Source organism: Typopeltis vanoorti, chromosome 2 (genome assembly GCF_054136105.1).
Source record: "Typopeltis vanoorti isolate ZY-2024b chromosome 2, IOZ_Tvanoo_1.0, whole genome shotgun sequence".
NCBI classification, from domain to species: Eukaryota; Metazoa; Arthropoda; class Arachnida; order Uropygi; family Thelyphonidae; genus Typopeltis; species Typopeltis vanoorti.
The window spans coordinates 162,247,945-162,271,929 of record NC_143550.1 but is presented as its reverse complement, the minus strand read 5'-3'; the positions used below and the strand labels follow the sequence as shown (position 1 = coordinate 162,271,929).

The following is a 23,985-nucleotide window of genomic DNA, read 5'->3' as shown; positions in this document are numbered from 1 at the left end:
AAGATATGAATTACATAAATGTTATTTTATTTATTTATTAATTAATTTTTGCTAGATTGTGGTTTATTTGTTATAGACGTCATTATGTTAATTTCCTTGCAATTGCTATTTGCTAGCTAGAGAGCACTTTAAGGTTTCTCTCCAAATATTGGAGAGAAGTCTAAAATATTTACAATATACCTTGGATTGATTTTATCGCTCACAAGCGCCACCTGTGAGCGATATTATCCAACCCTAATACTCGCATTGTATGAAATAGTACGAGTTCTTTGGTCGAGTTTATTGAGATGTGGGAATGAAATGTCGAATTTCCGGTATAACAAATCTACATACCTGCGCTAAAGCTCGACTAACTCGGGAACTGACTAAAGAAATATCTAGACAAAATTCCTGTAGTAGTCAGCGACTAGAATAGAATTGCAATGATCTATCATTATGGAACAGGCAACGTTTCCACAAAGCTGCATAGGCCTTAGAAAATTTCTAGATCGGTTCAGTAATGTCTAATTAGAAAAAGGAATAAATGACAATCACGTACATAACCAGACATACCGAAGTCTGTTTTCGCGGCTCAATATCTAATTGATGTGTTTTTATAACCAGCCATTTACTTGTCATACCCATTTACCGATAGGTCGATTTGAATTAAAGTTAGTTGAAAGAGAATTTTCTATGTAGAGTATTATAGAAAGATTTTTACTTACAACACATGCGTTGGACATGATAGATATATAATCACTCATCAAGCGATTATATAACCATAGTAATAATGATTGTTCACTTCTTTGTCATCGATTAATTGTAGTACTTTGATGCGAAAAATTTAAAGGCGTTACTTAAATCTTTCTAAAATTTTGGAAATTTAAAAACAAAATTTAATATAAAATTTTATTTAAAAGTATAATATAAGTTCTATGATTATTTCAAATAAAAATAAAATAATTATCATGCATGTATTTTTTTTTTAATTTTTTAGCTTGCTAATATCTTTTCAATAAAAAGCCACATTATGAGTATGTTCTCCTATAGAATTGGGCAATTCGTATTTTACAAATCGATGTGTCTTACGTTATTTTTATGCACTCTTTTTCATTTAATATCTTTCAATGTATGTGTCATTCCTTCTCGGAATGTCACTGTGTTTGCAAATCGTAAAGAAAGAGGAAATTCTTGGCACCGCTTCGTTTCCCTAAATCTTTGTAAACATCCCAGTTTGTGTTCATAAACGACCGTTGGTGATTTAATTTATTCTCCGGCGATAAGCAAAGGATAAAACGGCACGAAACACGTACCACAAACACACGAACTGCTTGATAACGTTCTCCCGGAGACGAGAGCATCTGGCACTGCCACCAGAGGGTGTTGATTTATGAAAGTTAATCGGAACCACGCGTCGTTTCAGATCATTGCCCTCGGTCAGATCGCATCTTTTGTGTGCGTTCTCTTGGAACGCCACTGTTTGCAATACCGTCACTTCTCACACCTGCGGATGAATTTAAATCGTTGGAAGAACGAAAAGGAGAGTGACAAGTTGGGGATATTTTCGTAATTGTCTGTGCGAAGATCGAAATCTCAGTCCGCCTGTCACTCCAATATTTCGGTTCCTTCTTCCCACACACTAATTTCATCCTCCTCCCATCTTTCTGCATTTCGTTTTCTTTATTTTTTCCATTTCTTCCATCTTTCTCTTCTTTTCAGATATTCTCTCTTTCTTTCTTTTAAGATTTATATTCTTCTTTTTCATTTTCATTATGTTCTTCCATTTGTAGCCTTCCATTCTACTTTCTCTCTCTCTCTCTCTCTCTCTCTCTCTCTCTCTCTCTCTCTCTTTATTCACATATCTTTCTCTCATCTTATACCAAAATGGTAGGTTTCGAAATTCTTCACGAACTTTTTTTTTCTGAGGACTTTTCAACTGAAGGTAAGTTAGTTCGTCGCACACAGCATGGTAGGATTTTTACCTGTCCTATTTCCAGGTTTTTCGTTTTGCAACACAGAAGCTGACCAGAAAAATACGCTTATTTGATAGACAAAGTATATTAGCTGTTATTCTGTGTTTTTTTCTCTCTTTCCTATTTCGTTTATTTCTCGTCCCCATTCATGTTTTTCATTACTTGTTTCTTCTGTTTCTTTCTTTCTTTATTCTCTTTTTATTTCAAATTATCTTTTCTTAGCTTTTTTTTATTTTTCTTAATTTTCTATCTTTTCATTTTTTTCTTTCGTTCATTTTTTTTTTCATTTATTATATTTTTTGTTTATCATTTGGACTTCAGTTAATGGGACTGCTGTTAATGAAAGCAAATCTTTAGAGGTTTTTTTTTTTTTTTTGAAATATAAGAATATAGTTTTAAATTCTGGCAATGTCGTTTTTTAAATGAAAATTTTATTGACAAAAAAAATCATAGAACGACAATAGATGGCGATATCATAGCCATTGTTATCTTAATCTCTTCCACCATTCTTACCTAAGGTTTATTATCTTCTGCTCAATGATGTGTTTGTTGTTTTGGGTTGTCATCTTCCTCACCGAAAAAATAGTTCCGATTTTTTTAAGTAACAGAAATAGTTTATGGTTTTCATTTAGATTACGATGAATTCATTAAGTTAATATACTTATGTTAAAGTAGGTTTGTATAATTTCATACTATTGGAAATAAAGTTGTAGTCGTCGATGGGAAAATTTTAGAGGATATTTTAGTTTCTGTCGGATAATTATAACTGTTGTGTACTTTATACATGAATAAATATTTCTTATTTATAGATAGGGTGTAATTGATGAGATATTGTTTAAATAATCGATATTTATTACAAATGTAACAAATTATACATTTTAGTATGAAATAATTTTAACGCGAATAACAACAAGAATATTCCCTAATTGTTTTGAACAGTATAATATGCCTTCAGTTGAAAAAAAAAAAAATCTTATGGAGGTTCTTTGCATCCTAGACAGGATTCAAACTTAGGTGAATTTCCTAGATTGGCCATTACAATTTCACTATGGAGAGGCACCATCCAATAGAATGAGGTTAAGGCGGTTGCTATGGATACCATTCCAGAGATATTAATGACTGATCGGAGTAGCCGTTAAACATATTATCATCAAGGCTTTTCAGAGTCTCGTTTAGAACTGTCAAATGACTTTTGCAGTGAGTGCACGAATGGATAACATCTGTCTATCTTTTTCACTTAATTATTTTGGACTATTTTGTTTGGGATCCTAAGTTTAATTACAAAACTTGGCATTTGCAAAATCAACAGTTTTTATTGTGATATATGATACAAAAGCAGTACGCACAGAACTGGAATAAAAAAAAAAATATATATATATATATATATTATATAGAAATTTTGAATAGATGTAAATCATTGGCAGTAAACTTGTGACCTTTGATAAGATGTTCTTTGCATAATAATGAGCACAAACTAAAATGTAATTATGATAACAGTGAATTTAAGTTGAGTAAAAGTGTGATATTTTTCTGGAATTTTTATAATTTTTTTTTTATTTGTTTTCCTGAACACGTTCAGTAAAATATGAAGAAACAGCGCATGGATTCTTGACACGTTGATTGAAGACTACGATGGCATTCGAGATTTTGCTAAGAATATATCACACACTGAGGCATCTGAAGATTCGATATAGTACTTGACAATAAAAATACTAACCGCTATTTTTTTTAAGCACTGTGCATCAAGTTATACACAGATTCTATATATCCAGATAAATAAATAACGTATTTTTTATGTGATCCCCGCTCATCAGGACGTACCATAGTGGGCTAAGGATATTTCTCTATTATTATTATTATTATTATTATTATTATTATTATTATTATTATTATTATTATTATTATTATTATTATTATTTTAACCAGGTGTGGAAATTCTGTTCTACAGAGTTGAATTATATTGTTGCTTCGATGTCCCCCCCCCTCTCCAGTGTGCTTGTAATGTTTATGACAGCCTTTGACCTGACTGGGATTCTCCGAAACTGCTTTTGTTCTAATAAAAAACGATTCTCCACCCCTGGGTGTCAAGATTCCGAGCGAGAGCTAAGTGGCCAAATCTTATTTCTCTCTAAAGGATTCCTTCTTGAAAAACGACTGACCAAATTTAACCTTTTTTTTCTTCCCTGTTCTAAACAGAACTCAGTTGAGGACATTCTTTCATTATTTTACTGCCATCACATGAAAGAATTATAACAACTGTAAAAGGTTCCACGACGCAATTATTATTTTTGCCCTTCTGATCTTTGACTGCAGCGGAGGCACTTCTTAGAACATCATCATCGCTTAAATACGCTCCATTTACAATGGAACGGTTGCAATTCAAATGATGCATCGTGTTTTCATAATACCCGTTATCATGTCTGAAGCATAATTTTTCTCCTGATGTCTCAAAGGAAGGGGGGATAAAAGAGAAAACACAAACCCCGGTCGCTTCAAAAGGCTTTCTGAACAAACTAGGAAAAAAGTTCCCTTATTGTCCGCTAGAGGGCGTTAGCAACGTCAAGCCATTAATCCGATGTGTCCTAAGGAGAACGAGAAAGATAATATCAACAGTAATCTTCATTCATTTCATATTTCTTGACGGAAAGATTTCATTTATGTCTTCATTTGATTCTTCCAAGCATTGCGGGTCGAGAGTATGTAGCATGTTGGGTTTGACCGCAGGGAATGTACACCGATGCTATCGAAGCAAATGTTCATATCTTAAGATGAAAAAAAAAGGCACTCGGTGACAGAGAGCAGCCGATAAATGACAGACGGTGACCTGCCGATCAGTAGCCCCACCTGACCCATTATTTTCATGGCTTGGAAATGGTACTTAGAATTTTAAATGTGGTTTTTATGGTAAGCTTTTAATGCGTATTGTGTAGCTCAAGGTCATCGCAAGGAGTCGACAGGTGATCCAATCGACCTTGAAAGTATCCCAAGTTTATGCACTTACGACACTGGAAAAAGAGATTGAGACAATAAATTAGAGTAAGCGGTTACAAATCAAAGGGTCTTGTAAGAAACTGGCATGCAATTCAGTAACACCGATTTTTCACTATCCACGTATGGCAAAGAAATTAATTGAGCAATTGATACTAATGTCTACGACTGACACAAGTACACCCGTTAAAAAAAGTAAGAAAAGCATACTCTGTTCATGTAATACACTGCGTTTTCAAAAGCATTTTCCACTGTTAGAGTTGAGGAGGTTTCGGACCCGCCAGCGTCAAAATTTTCCCTATCGCCGACTTTTGGTACTTTTTTTTTTCGCGGAAATCATCTCCCCATGCCTTCATTTTTTTTTTTTAGAAACTCGATCCTCTCAAGCAAAAACGGACAAACCAGCCAAATAGCTCACCAAGTGCTTAATAGTTTCATGGCTTCATGGTTTGGGTTTCCTCGGCGAAATTCCAACTAATCTAATCTCAGAGTTATAACAGTCTGAGAGACGGGCAAATGCGTTTTAAGATAAGCCTTTATACAAAGAAAATGTCCCCAAGTCCATCTTAGCATGATGAATTCCGAATAAGGCCCTCTTGTACAGTATATGACTAAAAATTTCTCCAATAATGCAAAAGTAGTAGGAAAAAAACCGGAGACTGCGAGCACATTTAATTGATAGACACAATAAACTTAGTTTATAAAGCTTGACTTAGTGGAAGTTCAATCCGTATTGCAACAGAATCTCAGCCAGGATAACTTTAAATACGTACAAACATTACATACGTACATTTGTAAGGTGTCCAATTTAAATCAACATGGAAAATAGGACGATGCGCTTTAGTGGAGATCTGAAGCACCCCATTTTACCAAAATTCATCGAGGTGTCAAAGATGAAAGCCGTGACAGACAGACAGAAACCGGAGACGTGTGCTAATAAGACGTTTTCGATGCTCTAGCTTTGTTAGTAAACAACTAAAATAGACAGAATTGCCCTATTAAATAAATCAATTTAATGTAGGTGATCCGAACCTGGTTTGAAAGATCACCTTTGATAAGTTGGATCTCCGTAGAATATTACTCTTAACGCATAAAGTCGCATGCTGATGAATAAATTTGAAACTACTAGGAAACTCAAGACGCACACCACAGCTACTTTGTGTGAGATTAATTTAACTGACGTCCTGATTACACGCTGTGGATTCGAACCCCACTGTGGGCATAAATGTTTGTGAATGCCCTTAGGTACTAGATGATTTTCATCGCCTGGTGTGAGGTGAGTTGAAAAAAGTTCCATCTTTAGTTTCCAGTTCCTGAGCTATCTAATCCTTAGCCCGCCCATGATAGTAATGTCTTATAGGTTTACACCCGTTTGTAGGTGGAATTGTCATAAAAAAACTGAATAGGCAATTTATTTGACCCCTGTACTTTAATACAATACATTACTCATTTGTAGTCAGATATCAATTTATATTTTCATGTAATGTTGCCGAAAGGGGGCGTAAACGTAGATAGAGACATTGATATGCTTATTTGTACATTCCCTGCTCGTCTTACCGACGTTTACTCCCTCCAATTCAACAGTCTTCTCAGATCCTCAGCCTGCACATCTACACTGTCTTCAGCTGACTTGATTCGCATGCTTGCTGTGACAGGTTGATTTATCTGGTGATCACATAGCTGTCTCCATTGCCACATCTAGGAACCCTAGGGTTCATCAGACGTGACAGGATGCAGTAATCCTTGAGAGAGAGAGAGCCTATCCTCAAGTGCAGACCAGTTTGGCAGCCCACTAGTAATTCCCAAATACCAACGAAAAACTATATTACACAATAATATAAAATTATTTTCACAGATTTGTTTTCGGAGACAGCGACATCCCGTGGCAACTAATCACAACAATAGTAATGTAGTAACAATCCTAAAACGGATGACATTAAAATAAAATTAAATTTAAAAAAATCGGTATTTCCGAGTTCTAATATTTTCTATCACTTAACCCAAAATGGGAAAAAAAGATATTTTTTATCAGCTGACGCATTCTGTGTTTAGCATATTACCACGGTAGGTTTATTGCACACTCTGTTTACTAAGTCAACAGTTAGGACGCATGCGCGGAAGTAAGATCGTTTGCCATATTCTGCGTACTTGAAATGTCTTTAATGGTTCACTATAAAAAGCCTGCGTTTTCACAAGTTCATTCGCCAGTGCAAATCAAACAATAAGGGATGTAAACGTTCGCGCTGTTAATGTGTGAGTGTTGTTAGTGCCAAAAACCTTGCAACAGTTATTGGCAACGAAGGAAAGTCTGTAGCGTGCGCTGGCATGATGCATCTCCCGCTATCGGACGGCAGTTTGCTTGACGAAAACATACGCGAGTTAAATTCAGTCTCTTTCCCTCTCTGTTTCATCATCCCCCTCTTTTTTCCCCCTTTTCTAACGTCACGTTGTTCCGCCCTGGAGGTTTAGGCCTTATTGCGTAATTTCAAGCGCAGGTACGAGATCTGTTTCACCTTCGCGCTGACGATCAAGGTGACAACACCATTTCTCCACTTTACCGATAAACTTTACGTACGTGAAGCCCAGTTTTCTCGCGTCCCTTCTATTGCCCGCTGGCACTAGGACGATCCAAGTATAGGTAGAGAACGAAAGGTAATTTAAAGGCCAAACAACTTTTTCTTTAACCCCCCCCCCCCTGTTCAACTTTCGTCGCTACTCATGTGATCAGACCCTTTTGCGCATGTTTGGCCTGCAGAAGTGAGGCTAACGCTCTTATGTTTGTGGGGATATTCCTCAAAGGCTATTCGTCACGCCAGCGAGGTATTTCCATTGAAACCGACCAAGAAACTGTGCGCTCAAAGCCATAATTTACAACCCTACCAGCGAACAAGAAAGAGGTAGACAGCTATTTCTCCTGGAACTAGGCTATACGTTTGTCAATTGGTTTTTACTGCGCATGTATAGATCACGTAATCTCCATGGAAACGGGTAAGTCATGCTATTATATATAGAATATAAAGACAAAATCGTGCTCGCTGTTTGTTCGGAATTAAACAAAACAAACCAGAAACTAAAACTTATACATTCTGGAAATTACTTTGTAAATAATAGCATCACTAATGATAAATTACATATATATTTATGATTTCTAAAATATGTAGTTTGTTGTTTAATAAATTATTTATAAAAAATTATATATATCTAATGAACAACACCTCTTTAAATCTTGAATAAAATTAATATATAAATTTATTGTTCTGCATTATCTGTAATTTTAAAAATGGCATAGCTCAAAATTTTAATTTAATGTTAATCCGCGAAGAATAAACTACAAATCTAAAGCAATTTCTTCACACTTCGGTGTTAGTAATCTACCAAAAAACAGAGCTAATAACTCATACTGTTCCTGTCTCCTGATATTACCTAACACATAACTGTCACCTCCATGTTGAATCTCATTAACTTCGGTATTAATAAAAACAAAGTAAATGTTCTAAGTAATATTTTCTAATTTTTTTTCCCGACTGAGTCAGCAAGACACGCTAAATTAACCTGGAAGAGCGAAAAAGGCTTGAAACAGTCATTATGGTTTGAGTAACAAAGACTACATATCCTTATTCTTTCCTAACATAAGGCACTTTATAGGAACAATGCCGTTGCTAGAATTTTAAGAGGTGCAGCTTTTGTTGCGTATTTCGTCCTGTAATTCATGAGTTATTGTGAAAATTTACTAGGCAAACTGCTGGTCGCTTAGCAACCAATGGATGCTACTCAAAAACTCATAACTTTGGGGAGTGTGTATGTGTTTTGACGACGGACTCTTAAAGTATGTATCCGGAAATAGAAATTGGAATAAAATGAAAAATAAATAAAGAACTATTTATTTATTTATGAAATTGTCACTTCGAACAGCTGTATTTAAGTGAGTCATCATAGTTCAGAGATTTTTGCCTTCAAAACCGTGTCTTAGTGTGCCAAGCCTTGGTTGTTCTAAGGGGAAAATAAATAAATAAGCTATGTTGAAGTTTGGTGTTACATCATCTCGTGTGCATTCGAGAAGGGAAGATGTAAGTTGTTCTGATCTTTCTCCTTTTATTGTTGTTGTTTTAGATAAAAATAACTCATTTCCAACTCGCAGCATACAGATACTATCACGTTTATGTTGTGATTAATTTGTAAGCTAAAAGCAAGCAAATGTTTAGGCTTAAACCCCTACTCCAGCTGGAGTAGGGGTTAAGCCTAAAGGAGTGAAATCGTTTATTTGCTTTTAGCTTGGAAAAGCTATTCTCATGGAAAAATGATATTTTATTTAACCATCAAGGTCGAAGTATTTTTAAGGTGTGAAGTATGTGAAATCTTAATAACTTAACGTATAGTTATCTAACAAGGAAATACTTTCTCCACTCTAACATTTTTTATACTTATTTTTCTTTCATATAAATTTGGGTGCCGGTAGTTTAAACATAGGAAATAAAATACGTTATCGTAAAATAGTAATACAATACAACCAATACACGAAGTTATCAGAACCTTAGCAAATTCAACAATTTTAATTATTTAAACTTTTTTTGTTGTTTTGTTTTTTTACATAATACAGATTTGTTAAATCAAGACAATAAAAATTATAAATCAAGGATGAATACTGGAAATGGTAATAGTTCATTCTAGGATTCTTTCAAACATACAAAGATTTGTTTATTTTTGTGATTTTTACAAGTAAACATTGTTTTACACACGCCCTATATTTTTCAGTTATTTCAAGGACAATGGTATTAATTTGGCTTTTGAACATAGCAATCAGCTGATTTGAAATTGCTTGACAAGTTTTATTTAACCGAATTAGAGCTATTATTTACAGACAGACGAATAATGCGATCTCAATAGGTTTGAAACGTAACAGTGATTCAAAATAGTTTCAATAGTTTTCGTAAAGTGCACGCAACTTTCCATTTAATATTGTGAAATAGGATTGTGTTTGTTATCTGCTAACATTAGCCAATCATAATTCTACAACTAAAGAGTTTGCTTTGTAAATATAAAAAATGCGACTTATCTTTTTTTTTTGGTAAATTTTGACTTAAAATAAGATAGTAAGAAAAATACTGAGTCTGATATTTTTGGTAATAAAGATAATGAAAAAAAAGTTTTAAGTTAAAGTGATATTTTCTTTACCACCCTTTTCATTTTTACTTAAATAAGATTTAAGAAAAACAGTCAGCACCGTCGTGAAATATGAGTTTTGGCTGAATTGAGTTTTGCTAATGCGAATTAGTTAAAATGTTCTTACATACATGTTCGTCGTTATAATCGCGTAGTCGATTTTTACAGTTCCATTTTTATAAGTTTTGAGTATGATGTCGGATTTGAGTGTTGATTGCGGTCTCACGATAGTCCTTTAGTGTGATGTATTTTGTGTTTATGCGATATACGGAAGTCCTTGAGATCCAGCTCAGGTAAGCATATATTTGAATATTTTAAACATGAACAATTTAAGTCCCGATGACTTTATCCAATCGCTGGACAAGAAGCTGGCGCTCGACCTCCTCAAAAAACTGTTGAAGAAATTTGAGGTAAAGTGGCCAGGGTTTCTAATAATCTCTGCTCCCACTCCAAAACATGATGCAGAAACCCATGCACGGAAAAAACGTAAAACAGCGGAGACTCAGATAAACGAGGGGATGGAAGAAGATAACTCCAACACTGACCTCCCCACACCCAACAACGAAAAAGTTCCTCCAATTGTTCTACGGGAAAAAGAACGTTGAACGGCCTTTAGGCCTATTATGTAAAACCACCAAATTGCCTATTCATGGACAAAAAATGTAGACGACGGAGTTAAAATCCAGGTTGCCACAGTAGACGACTACAGACTCCTCACAAAAACCATGGATGAGTCAAATATTAAATATCATACTTACTCACTGAAGTCGGAGAAAAACCTAAAAGTTGTACTCAGGAGAGTAACAGAAAACATCTGCACAGATGAAATTACTGAGGACCTCTGCCTCCACGATCTCCCACCTGTCAAGGTTAGCAAAATGCTACGGGCCGACAAGAGTCCAATGCCACTAGTACTCGTTGAGATACCCAATACACACCAGAACATATACAACATAACAATGATCTGTGGTCTGAAAATCACAACAGAACCACTAAAGAAAAGAGCCTCGTCGGGCCAGTGCTACAGATGTCAGAAGTACGGACACGCACAGAAACTCTGCAGAGCAGACTACAAATGCCTCAAATGTGGGTAAAACCACCCCACAGTAACCTGCTCAAAACCCAGAACCTCACCAGCCAAATGCGCGAAACTGCGGGGGCCCCCACCCGACAAACTACAGAGGCTGCAATCACTACCCTAAGAATAAAACAGACAACAAAAGAAAACAGATCTCTCAACCCTGCCCACAGGCACCAGAGTTGAAGGCTCTCCAGTTGCCTGACACCCAACAAAATACCAGCTCTCACAAATGGAAAATACCAACAGTATGGAAAGCCTCCGTCGAAGCAGGACATACGCCGAAGTAGCCCGCTCATCCAAAGATATCCAGCAGGACCAAATTCTTCCAAACATGACGACAGTCATCACAGCCTCATTGGCAAACATGCTTCAAGACTTCAGTAAGTCAAACCCTTCACCAAACTCCACAAAAAGATTTCTAAAAGAAACTCAAACCATATTATCAATGCTTGTTAATGAATAAAACTAGATTACTCCCAGACTCACTACAGATCGCCGCTTGGAACGCCAATGGCCTAAAAAACAAGACACTGGAGCTTCAAGAATTCTCTCACAGATACAACCCTGACATCATCCTAATTAATGAAACTCATCCAAGACCTGCAGACAATCCAAAACTGAGAGGCTACACACTATATAGAAATGACTGACTGGACTACAGAGGTGGTGGTACAGCCATATTTATCAGCAACTGCATCAGGCACAATGGAATACTCACCCCTCAGACCTCCAACCTAGAACTCACCGGTGTCGAAGTCCACACAAACTTAACTGGAAGACTTAAAATCTACTCCGCCTACAACTTCCCTGCTAAGACCCTGCTATTTTCCGACTTGGATGCTGTACTAGGTACAAATGAATCCATCATCGTCACTGGGGACTTAAACTCCAAACATCCCTCCTGGAACAGCAGAACCACAAATAAAAATGGCCGTATGCTCTTCAGCTACACATGATTAAACAACGCTGTCGTAACAGGACCCACTGAACCAACCCACCACAGCTCAACTGGCACAGCCGACATCCTAGACATCCATCCTACACAACATCAAATACCAGCACAGCATTCAAGCACTGAACGAATTATCATCAGACCACAACCCAATCCTACTTCACTTAAGGAACAAAGATCAGTCACCTCCCCTGCAAAAAACCTCCATTGTCTGGGAGAAACTTAGCAAAGTGCTACCAGAACACATTGGTCCGGTTCCCCATATAAATGCCAAGGAAGAAATAGACACGGCAATAAAGAATCTCACCAATCAAATCAATAAAGCCATAACAGCAGCCACAGTATTAACGATTACCCACAAACAAAATCGTCTCCCGGAAGAAATCATTGACTTAATAAGGGAAAAAAACAGACAAAGAAAAAGATATCACAACACTCGTGCTCCCCAGGAAAAAACAGCCCTAAACAGCCCTCAACAATGGGATAACAAGCTCACCTCCATCTCCACAGAAGATCATTCCATATGAAAATTCCTAAACAACCTCGGGAACAAGCGTAAATCCCTCCCCCCCATCTGCAAGCAGAACAGCACCTTGCATACACAGATGCTGACAAAGCCGAAGCCATAGCAAGAAACCTAGAGAAACAATGCAGTCCTGCATATGAGAACAACCTAAACATCAGCCATGTATACAAGATCCATCGTAAAGTCAGGTTCACAGTAAATCGTCCCGATGTCAATCCAAGCCCTATAATGCCTACCTCACCTACCGAAATAACCGGCATCATCAACCATCTCAAGATCAAAAAAGCCCCAGGTCCTGATGGCATCACTAACCAAGTCATCATGGCACTACCACGCAAAGCCATAGCACATCTGGCAAACATCATAAATTCCATCCTCAAATGGCAGTACTTCCCCCAGTCATGGAAAATAGCTGACCTATCTGAAAATTACCGTCCCATCGGCCTGCTATCCAATTTGAGGAAAATAGCTGAGAAAATCAGACTCCAAGATCATGTCAACCAACTAAATATCATTCCACAAGAACAATTTGGCTTCCGTCAAAACCACAGCACCACCCAACAGATCCATAGACTGGTAGAATACATCACCACAGGATTTAATTGGAATCAACACACTGGAGCCGTCTTCCTAGACATCTCAAAGGCCTTTGATAAGATCTGGCACCAAGGCCTCCTCTACAAACTTATCATCGCTAACCTTTCACTAAACATGATACACCTGATCAAATCATACCTCTCCAACAGGAGGATGCAAGTCAAAATCAATGAAACAGTCTCGACCCAACGGAAAATCCTCGCTGGAGTTCCTCAAGGATCACTGCTAGCCCCGATCCTGTTCAACATCTATACGGCAGACATCCCTCAAAATTCTCTCACATCCACCATCGCCCTTTATGCTGATGACATGGCTATTCTAGCCAGATCTCGTCAACCATATCTCGTAACCAAAACACTACAAGAAACCATCCTGAATCTAGAAAAATGGTTTAATGACTGGCGACTACAATTAAACCCTCAGAAAAGCAAAACGATACTATTCACAAGAAGACGAGCATCCCCCAAAGGAGACATCACCCTGTTCAACTCCAAAATTCCCTGGAAAACTGAAGCAAAATACCTCGGAATAATTCTAGATAAGCGATTTTGCTTCAACAGCCACATCAAGAGCACGTGCACCAAAGCTTCAAAAGTCATCGCCTAGCTATACCCCTTGATCAACAGACACAGCAAACTAAGCTCAAGAAAAAAACGTCTACTGTACAAGACAGTGATCCGTCCTACAGTTATATACGCCTCCCCAGCTTGGAGCTATACCTCCAAGACAAACATCCTCAAGCTACAAAGACTACAGAACAAATGCCTGCGAATGATACTGGACGCCCCGTGATTCATCAGGAACGCCCAGATCCACCGGGACATAAATATCCCCTACATCTCTTCACTACTACGCTCCCTAGCAGAAAAATTCTTTATGAAGACATCTACGCATCCAAACCAACTAATTCAGCAAGCCGGAAACTATGACAGTAATGACCACTGGAAACATAAAAGACCGAAAGCCATCCTAACACTCAACGACGAGTAACCACTTCTGCCCATTCAGGGCGAGCTAAAATAGCTCACAAATCTCTCCCATCACTTCTCCCGAAACAGACAATAGGAAATATGAAAAGCGTCCAGCTTCACCCTCTGCGCCATATATGTCCTTCGTCCTGCGTCGTGAAATATGATATCATAACCTATTATGATATCTCAGTATAAATCAGTGTGATTTTTGATATTTATTTATATATAAATTCAACTGCATCTTTAAAATTAGGTACTGATATGAAATTTCCTACAAAAAGGGAGTTAGATAGGGAGATGCCATTTTACCTAAATTATTTTCAGCAATCCTAGAAGAAATTTATAAAAACCTGGATTGAAAAAATAGAAGAATTATGGGAAAGAACTAAATCACCTACGATTTGCTGATAATATCGTTATTTTAGGATATTCTGAAGAAGAACTTCAACAAATAATCACTGAATTAAATGCAGAAATTGAAGAGAAAAGATTGAATATAAACAGAATTATTACACAGTATTTATTAGAAAAATACTGTGTAATAAATAGATCATCAAAAAGCCAATACAAATGCAACAAACACCAGGAAATTGATATAGTTATCTCTTATGTTTACCTAGGACAAAAGATCACAGCAGAAGGTGACTGTACAGAAGAAATTATACGTAGGTTTCAACTTGGTTGGATAGCCTTTGTGAAACACTCAAAGGAAGCATCTCAATCTGTCTTAAAAGAAAAATATTCTACAGTTTTATACTTCCAGTCATGACATATGGAAGTGGAATATGGACTTTGACTAAAAAATTGGACAAGAAGTTGAGGATTACCCAGAGGAAAATGGAAAGATCATTACTGTACATCCACAGATGCGAGACCCTTCGACACTTCTGCGCTTGTCAGAAGAAGGAGAATCCATTCCGATATTAGGGTAATCAATCCGTATTGTGGGATGAGTGCTTATTATTATACGTCGGAAAATTGGCTTTTCTTTTATTAAAATTCTAGTTCTTAAAGTGGTGACTATTTTGCTTGTACAACAGTTGGAAAATTTTACGTATAAAGCACGTCATTTCGCGTTTTGGTGACCAAATCGTACATTCTTTATTTCTTCTTACCTTCAGCATGAATTGATACGTTGCCAAGCTCGGTTGTATGAAGTGTGGGAGTACAGTACTGTCCTATATATAAATAATATTAAAAATAAATAAATAAAATTTAGTCTTATTGAAGCCATGGGTTTCTTGAAGCTGAAATTTTAATATCGCGAGATGTTGCGACATTTATCTTTCGGTTTGAGAAAGCTCGCATCCTAGATCCAAGGTGTACGATACCAATCTCATCCTTTTGATGAGATTGACATCGAATACCTGAGACGATCCCTCCAGCCATAGGTCTGAATTGTCAGCTATGCCGGTTCCAAGCCCGGATAAAAATAGAGGAGATTGAGATGGTGCCCTACCTCCTCATAATAGGGGCTCACAGCCGTTGAATCACCATACGATATAAAAAAAAAAAAAAAACTCACCCTTACGGTGAGTTAACCAGTCTTATATGAAAGTGAAGGGGAGAGAAGGATTTGGGCTGACGGAAAACTGAATCTTGCATCCCGCAAAACAGGCACACTAGCCGAAGAACACGTGAATGGAATGATTCCATTAATCCCCGACTATTAACAACTTTCTCTATCAAAATGATCACCCACTTTCTTTAATCACAAGCTCCCATAATGTCGGTGGCTATCTGCAAACATGACAATTGAATTCCTTACTATTGTCGAATAAATAACTGCATTTGTTTTCATTTTCCAAGGGGGGAGGATACAAGGCATCTTTAAATCACAACTTTCTGAAAATCAGCAGACACCTGCTTTCCACTTTTCTCACCATTACCGAAGCCTGCTGACGATAGGCGATGAACTGCAACCAGCTGTGCATATAGTTGGTTGCTTCTATAGATCAGGGAATGTAAAGGATGACGGGGGCAGTGTGCATCGGCAAATGCTCAATGAGTAAAGAGCAGACAATTATTATGGGAGATTTCAATTATGGGAACATAGATCGGAAGGAGGAGAGGACACATGAGAGGAAGGAAATGAATTTTATGCAGTTACTAAAGAATAATTACTTGAGGCAGCATGTGATGGAATATACTAGAGGTTTGAGAATGCCCGATTTAGTAACTGCATCACGGAATTTGTCTGTGACCATATTATCACCAATTGGTGAGAGTGATCATATGGTTTTCACCTAGGAGGTGACTAAATGTGTGGAATTTTCTGGTAGATGCAGAATTACACGGCTGGTAAGTGTGACAAATTTCGGAGATTACTTGGATCAATACCATGGCATGTAAAATTGCAAGGGCTAGATGTTGATAATGCATGGGAAATGGTAAAGGAGTATTTGAGAGAAGTAATAGCTGACCTAGTCGGAAGAATAAATCAAGTGGGAATTAAATGGCTGAATACCATCATTAAGATGGAGCTACAAAAAAAAAAATATGGAGGGAATTCAAGGAGAAAGGTGACCAACAGCCACATGAGCAGTACTACTCAAAGGCCAGAAGAGTAATCAGTGTGGTAAGAAAGGCAAAAAGCAAAGTATGAAAGGAAATTAGCAGTGCAGGCTAAAGAGAATTCCAAACAGTTCTTTTGATATGCTGTAAGTAAAAGGAAGAATGCATATATGGCAGAATGATTTTAATAAATGCTGATGGCAAGGAGGTAACTGAAGCAGTCAAAATAGTAGAACTACTAAGTGAACACTTTGCAAGAGTATATCATCCAGGTGGGGATATTGCAGAAACGAGAAAAAAAGTCAAGGACTTATATGGGAACAAAGATAAATGAAATGGAGGTGCATAGCATATTACAGAACCTTCATTTGAATTCATCTGTCAGATTGGATGATATATCAGCTCGAGTTTTACGAGAAAGTGTCAGGGAATTCGCAGTGTCTTTGATCACGTTGTCTCAGCTGTGGATTAGTCCCAAGTGCGTGGAAAGCGGGGAAAATAGTTCTGTTGCATAAAGAAGACTCCAAGACTGATGTAGCAAATTACCGACTGATCAGCTTATCTGGAGTTGTTGTCAAAATATTGGAGAAGTTGGTCAAGAGCAAAATATAGGAGTGGATAGAGAGAAATACTATATATGAGCAAAATGGTTCTGTGAAGGGTAGATCGTGCCTCAGTAACTTGCTCACGTCTTATCATATAGTGACAGCTGAGTTGGATAAAGGTAATGGGTTTACAATGATACTGCTGGACTTTGCAAAGGCTTTTAATAGGATACCGCATGGAATTCTAATCAACAAATTGCAGCAGACAGGGATGGATGTTAACTTGGTAGATAAGAGGGTGGTTGATAGAGAGATATCAGACCATAGTTTATTCAAGAGTAGAGTCCAATAGAAGACTTGTGACTAGCGACATGCCACAGGGCTCTGTTGTTGGGCTGCTGCTGTTTAATTTGTACATTAATGGTACAGGAAAGGATTTGTTTAGTTGTTTACTGATGTTGCAGAGTTCGGTAGAGCAATAGTTAATACAGCAGCTGATGTTAAAATTTTGCAGGTTAATTTTATAGACTGGCAGTCTGTGCAAATTGATACATTTAGTGTGGCAAAGTGTAAGATTTTGGAGTGAAATGATTGCTAATTGTGTACCACATTGATGGAACTGTACTCCCGGAAATTTATGAAACCCAGGGATTTAGGAGTTTAAGTAAATAGGGGTTAAAGTTTGGAGGGCATATTGCAAATGGCTAAAGCAGCTCATCTGATTACTTGGTCACTGAAGAATACCCTGACGAACAGAGACAAGCAAGTTATTATTCCTCTTTATAGAGCCTTGATAAGACTTCATCTTGATTATTGTGCATAGATCTGGTCACCTGGGCTTCTTGGGGATGAAGAGGAGTGGATGGAGAGGATCCAGAGGCGAGTGACCAAGATGATAGCGGGTCTATGGAATGAAACTTACGAGAACAGGTTGAAGATTTGTAGGTTACAGAAATTGGTTGACATGCGGAAAAGATGTGATATGATTGAGACATTCAAATTACTGAGGAGTTTTTACAAGATTAATTCAGAAAAAAATTTTCAGAGCAGGTCTGGTGCTGGGAGAACTAGGAGTCATCCTTGGAAAATGAGGAATAGTGTAGTCAGTAGGGGGTGTCAGGACTAGATTTTTTGCTTGGAGGGTGGTGAATGAATATAATAGGTTTCCAGAATCTATTGCGGGCGCCATGAATGTGAATGAGTTCAAATCAATGCTCTCGATGAGTCTAAGGACTCCATGGAGTTGCCCATAATAATAATAGTAATAATACGATAAGTTCTATGTAGTTTTTACGAACAACTCCATGCACTCGTAATGCACATCTAGCAGTGCGCTGTTAATGTATGTATCCACCCTAGCCAGATATGATTTCTTTACTTTTCTTTACATGTCAACAGTTAAAGTATGTCAGGCAGATACTCCGAACCCAGTCCTACAACATTAATGAAGAAACTAAGTAAACTAGCATAATAAATAGGTGTATCGTATTTTGTCCATTTCGATCAGAGCATTTTTTTTTTAGATCTCCTTCTAGCATCCTACCGGTTTGTAGTTTGGTGTGGTAACGATACAACTCCTAAAATGGCAATTACGTCATGTAAATGCATTTTATAATTATTATCTTTGCAGCGCCATTGAGAATTTATAAGGCATGACCTGTGTCATATTTGACGTCATGTATATTATTAGAATTCCTGTTTCTGTGTGTAGGACACACAGAATCAGGACGATTGCGAAATATGACAATCCTATGAGGACCTTCTTCCTAATAACAAAATAAAATCGTTCTTAAACGCATTTTTTTTTCTTGGAAATAAACATCGGTTGTAATTGATAATTTGAAAATTTCCTTTTTATAATAAAACAAATTTTAATTCTAAAATTCATAAAATAATTCATGAATTTTAAGAAGTGACTGCGTATATTTGTATTGGTTTTCGATGAAATCTGAGCACACGAACACGTAAAACCTGTTAATTTGTTTGCTTAAGCATGTCAAAAGATGGTTATCATTCTATGTAGATGACGTTAGATGCTATCGTATCATTTATCTGTTTATTTTTTATTTATTAATAAAAGTGAGCTGTTTGAATGACAAGAAAAGAATAAAACCTACAAGAAATAAAAATCAAGAATCCGAACTGTCCAGTTTGACAACACTGGGATGACAGATACGGTTAGATACAAGAAAGGTTAGTTCTGGAGGAACACGTCCGAAGTACTTCCCTCCCTCTCATATACACTGAACATGCACGGGGAATTCTAATTGGCCCAGTGACGTCACCAATCGAAGTAGTACCCGGAATGATGTACTGTGCAAAGAGCATAATCTTATCACTCTAATGGTGGCGCATTTTTCATGTTGCTGATCAAAATATTCAGTCTTCTGCATGGCAATTTTCATTGTTAATGGAACGGCGTGCGGGATGTTAAGTTATCAGTGTACTCCTCTGATAGCACTTAGTTTTTATTTAATGCCTCAGTGGTTTAATCTCCGACTGAAAACCTACCTACTTTTCATTGGACAAACACTGGGGTTCTAATTCTGTCAGACATTCAATAAACGCTTGTTTTATTGATTTGGAGATATCTGCGAAATGAGGAACCTGTTGAAATTATTATTATTATTATTATTATTATTATTATACAAACACCTCCTGAAGTCAAGACTCATCAAAGGAGGCAATAGTAAAATGCATTCTAACAGAGATAATGTTTATCATATCTCATCTTAAATGGTTCAATGTTTACGCACTCACCACCTCCTTCCACAATACATTCCACTCACCAACCACTCTCCATGCAAAAAGTCATGCCGCACTCTCTTACGCCCACACCACACTTCCAAGAATGATCCTTGTCTCTATCTCCTTCCCACCTTCAACCCTTTGAAAAATATCCTGGGTATCTATTTGATAGTCCTTATAAGGACTGGCTTAAAGGGGCGAAGCAAGAATGCTTTTCATCTTCCCCGTTATCTGTAGAGAACAGTGTAGGAATAAGGTGTTATTGAGCTATTAAAGCTCTGATCATGGCAGGAGGGTAACAGCAATAGCCAAGCCTCAGTTAGAACTTCATTAGCTACAGCACTGCCATCCATTACCCTCCAAAGGTATTAATCACCGCATCTCACGGTCGATTCTCCAATACCTACCATCTATTTGATAGTTCTTAAAGTTCTTAAAAGAACTGGGCGATAGACTGAGTCCTTGACTCTTTATCCCGTCATCTGAATGAAGAAAATCTGTGTGGATGGGGTGTTATTGAGCTAAAAGCTCGAGTCATGGCTTGGTAACGGCAATAGCCGAGCCTGAGTTAAAACTTCATTGGCTACAGCATTGCCATTTGTTACCCTGGAAGTCCTGAAAAGGATTTTAGGTTATCAAATATATCTACTTCTATTTGATATTAGTCCTTATAAGGACTGGCTTAAAGGGGCGAAGCAAGAATGCTTTTCATCTTCCCCGTTATCTGTAGAGGACAGTGTAGGGATAAGGTGTTATTGCGCTATTAAAGCTCTGCTCATGGCAGGAGGGTAACAGCAATAGCCGAGCCTCAGTTAGAACTTCATTAGCTACAGCATTGCCATCAATTACCCTCCAAGGGTATTGGATTGAATGATCTTAAAGTACTTAAAAGAACTGGGCGATGCACTGAGTCCTTGACTCTTTATCCCGTCATCTGAATGAAGTAAATCTGTGTGGATGGAGTGTTTTTGAGCTAAAAAGCTCTAGTCATGGCTGGGTAACGGCAATAGCCGAGCCTCAGTTAAAACTTCATTGGCTACAACATTGCCATTTGTTACCCTAGAAGTCCTAAAAAGCGGATTGAATGATAGTCCTTATAAGGACTGGCTTAAAGGGGCGAAGCAAGAATGCTTTTCATCTTCCCCGTTATCTGTAGAGGACAGTGTAGGGATAAGGTGTTATTGAGCTATTAAAGCTCTGATCATGGCAGGAGGGTAACAGCAATAGCCGAGCATCAGTTAGAACTTCATTATCTACAGCATTGCCATCCATTACCCTCCGAGGGTATTGGAATGAATGAATGAATCAATCAATCACCGCATCTCCATCTGGATTGAATGATTTATAGTCCTTATAAGGACTTGCTTAAAGGGGCGAAGCAAGTATGCTTTTCATCTTCCCCGTTATCTGTAGAGGACAGTGTAGGGATAAGGTGTTATTAAGCTATTAAAGCTCTGATCATGGCAGGAGGGTAACAGCAATAGCCGAGCCTCAGTTAGAACTTCATTGGCTACATCATTGCTATCCATTACCTTCCTGGATTGAATGATATATAGTCCTTATAAGGACTGGCTTAAAGGGGCGAAGCAAGAATGCTTTTCATCTTCCCCGTTATCTGTAGAGGACAGTGTATGGATAAGGTGTTATTGAGCAATTAAAGCTCTGATCATGGCAGGAGGGTAAGCGCAATAGCGGAGCCTCAGTTAGAACTTCATTGGCTACAGCATTGCCATCCATTACCCTCCAAGGGCATTGGATTGAATGAATCAATCACCGCATCTCACGGTCGATCGATTCAACCCGCTCCGATTGAATAGCATCTCCTTAACAATTTATATCTCGATTATATCGGCTCTCTTCTGGTATATTTTCCGCATGAAGATTACTGGGTGAACAGTTTTTACTAATTTATAATCTCTGCTAGTTTCGTGGATATTATAATTCACTTCTTCGGGAGATCGAAATAAAACTCTGGCTATGAAATAGCAAAACAATATTATGTATGTGCGATTCATGACGTATTATGATGATAGCGATATAATCATAAACCATCATAAATCGCGCATGCGCAATATTGTTTAACTATTCTGTATTATTATTTAACTTTCTTGTTGTAAATATAGTCATTGTAATATTCATGAATTTTATTTCATTCTCCTTCTGAACTGTACTAATAATGCACAAAGAAATAGTGATGGTTTATCAATTTCAGTCGTTTCCGATCCTGGGTGACTTTGTAGGCGTGCCCACAAAGTGTTCTTGGTGAGATTTTTACACAGTAGTTCACCATTGCTTTCCCTAACCACCAGTTTTATTCGAGCTCGGGACCGGCATATGGCTGGTACGTATTCATCCATGTGTGTATTCACGGGGTCAGTTTGCTTGTTCTGGGGGACAAAAAAAAACCCCGAGTTTACGGGTGATAAAAAAACCCTACCTCTGTAGGAGACTGACTAACTCACGTTTAGTCGAAAGAGACCACATAAAGGTTCCTCACGTCATTGACAGGAATCAAACCCAGGTCTTTCCGACCAAAGGGCTTCATCTATACTGACTGAGCTATCACGGAAATTGCGAAGATTTAAAAATAATAAGTTGTTTCAACCAACAGTCTTCATGTGGTAAACATATTGTATATTAATTGTGGGTTTCACTTTCCTTTTTATTGATTCAAAAGCGAACTGAATGCCTAAACGTTATTGATTCTCAAAAGAAGCAATACGACGAAACGCCAGTTTGTTTTTAACAAGTTGTAACTTGTTCATACAAGTCATTACATTGCACTGCACCACTGGGCAGTGTGTTAATAAGAAAACGTGATATCAGCATAATATTTAATTGATAAGACATTGTATGTATATGTTGATGAATAGGTATGAACTAGGAGTAAGTATCACTTTATTTTTTTTTATTTTTAATTCCAAAAGGAAGTTAAAAAGTATTCCTAATTTTCTATCAATTTTAATGTCTATTAACCAGATCCGAATTTCCAAATTTCTTCAAGAATACAGCGAAGATAGAGGCACTATATAGCTCCGTCTTACTCCATTGCTACTATATACAAGATATTTCTGGATTAACCTTTCTGGAGTTTTTCTCCAGAGGCTAATTACTTTTTTCTGAGATCTTGTAGACAGTTTGTCCGAGAAGAAACTATTGGTTTAGTCGAAATGCCCGATAGCAGTTAGTAAGACTTATAGAGAACGAGATGTAAGAGAATAATCCTCAAACACTCTAGTATTTATTTCTCTTAACCTGTCTATCATTTCTGTCTTTGTTATATGATCAACTTGTCGTCTAACCCCATCACGTGTGACCCTGAAGGCAGGAGCAACACTCGAAATCAACTCTTTTAGTCGCTGTAAGCTTTAATTTCCTTCCTGTAGTTCAGATATCTTGTGTTGGGTGAGACAACAAATTCTTGTGTCCAATTAGTAGCCCGTAATCCCGTTTATCAGATTTTGTTATTCTCTGAAGAGCTATTTCTTCACCGATTGACCTTAATTAATTCAGCTGGGATGTCACCCAATCCTTTGTTATACCTTTAATTGCCTTTCCTAGTTGTTTTTCAACAATCAAGACTCAATTAGTATTACAGTTTGCACCAGGGCAGAATTATCTTTTATTCCCATATGTTTTTTTTTTTTTTTTTTTCTTTAAGAAGTCTTGTTATATTATTTCCTTTCTTACTTTTAACAGTATGTAGTTTAGTATAGGAGCGAACTATTTGTAAGATGCGAATTCGTTACAGTTTCTTGAGTTCATTTTTTTTCATATTACATATCAGTTTTTGTAAGGGAATTATCAATATTATAGAAATAACATTTTTAAAAGCCAAACAGATTAAAGGCTATGCTGACCACTTTCTTTGATATGGAAGGTTTGTAGAATCAGGAATTTCTTCTTCGACGCTAGACCATGAATCGCTATCTATTTAACGTCATTCTCCAA

The 23,985-nt window shown here is 37.3% G+C and overlaps 1 protein-coding gene across 4 annotated transcripts in view; it reads left to right on the top strand.

Annotated features, from left to right (window-relative positions):
* The window catches only part of LOC150109587 (tensin-1-like), a 540,448-nt gene that overhangs the window by 11,130 nt on the left and 505,333 nt on the right, over positions 1-23,985 (top strand). Inside the window, exon 1 of one of the 4 annotated variants that reach the window (XM_090413664.1) lies at positions 7,234-7,928. The exons of the other annotated variants lie outside the window; for them this stretch is intronic. The gene's annotated coding sequence lies outside the window, so the exon portion shown is untranslated. Of the gene's footprint in view, positions 1-7,233; positions 7,929-23,985 lie in introns of those variants that run through there. 4 annotated transcript variants of the gene reach the window in all.